Source organism: Ursus americanus, chromosome 32, assembly GCF_024610735.1.
Source record: "Ursus americanus isolate L20-20 chromosome 32, mUrsAme1.1.p, whole genome shotgun sequence".
In the NCBI taxonomy this organism is placed as follows: domain Eukaryota; kingdom Metazoa; phylum Chordata; class Mammalia; order Carnivora; family Ursidae; genus Ursus; species Ursus americanus.
Window position 1 is genome coordinate 26,268,206 of NC_142158.1, and position 1,098 is coordinate 26,269,303.

Here is a 1,098-nt window from a genome sequence, read left to right on the forward strand (position 1 = left end):
ACACATGGTGCCTTGTTATTCAGCTCTAAGACAACCGCTCTTTAGCCAACCTTCTGGAATAAAAAGGACATGGCAATCACCCATGAAACACTGCTTATTGTTCAGTCTAACCACCTGAAAATAAACATCTTCTTTTATGCATTGGTATTAAAAAAAAAAAAAAAAAGACTACCTTTTGGCCAGAACCACCATCTTCCAGTAACTCCCCAAAATGACCAACTCAAAGGGAAAGAGGAGAGGTAACTGCTATGTGTATGTTCTCTAGGCTTTTTAGAAAACATGGGGTTGTTCTTTTGGCCACATACATGTGAATCTACAAAAAAAAAGGTGATATTGGGGACATCAAGGGAAGGAGCACTGTTCACAAAGGAACGCCCCACAAATGTTACCATGGCAAAACTGGAAGAGTCTACGATGCTACCCAGCATGCTGTCAGCATTGTGGTAAACAAACAAATGAAGGGCAAGACTTTTGCCAAGAGACTTAATGTATGTATTGAGTATATTAAACACTCAAAGAGCTGAGATAGCTCCTGAAGTGTGTGAAGGAAAATGACCAGAAATATAAGAAAGCCAAAGATAAAGGTACTTGGGTTCAACTGAAGTGCCAGCCTACCCCACCCAGAAAAGCACACTTTGTGAGAGCCAATGGAAAGGAGCCTGAACTGCTGGAGCCCATTCCCTATGAATTCATGGCATGATAAATGGGAAAAAAATAATAATAAAAGACCACAAGACTATTAAAAAAAAAAAAAAGTCTACACATACTGTCGTTGTAACTGGAGACTTCATAGAAAAAACATTGAGGTGCTAAGGTCCTCTTACAAACACACATATCTTCTTCATGCCCCAGTAAAACGACTCTACTCACACCAAAGACTGCAGTGAGCAGAAATAAATGTTTACTGTCAGCCCAAGTCAAATGTGTGCTCAATGGTCTAGATCAAGGAATGACCAGCCATGTGCTCAAGATCTTGGACTACTGTATGCATGGCTATAGAACCAAGGGTAAAACCACAAGGTCTCTCTATATATTGGTGTGTGTGTGTGTGTGTGTGTGTGTGTGTGTGTGTGTGTGTACGCGCAATACAACTATTAC

At 40.4% G+C, this 1,098-nt stretch overlaps 1 pseudogene; it reads left to right on the forward strand.

Moving 5' to 3' along the window:
* The first annotated feature begins 211 nt into the window (after positions 1 to 211).
* On the forward strand, positions 212 to 700 carry LOC123791079 (large ribosomal subunit protein eL21 pseudogene; annotated as a pseudogene).
* The last annotated feature ends 398 nt before the right edge of the window (positions 701 to 1,098 follow it).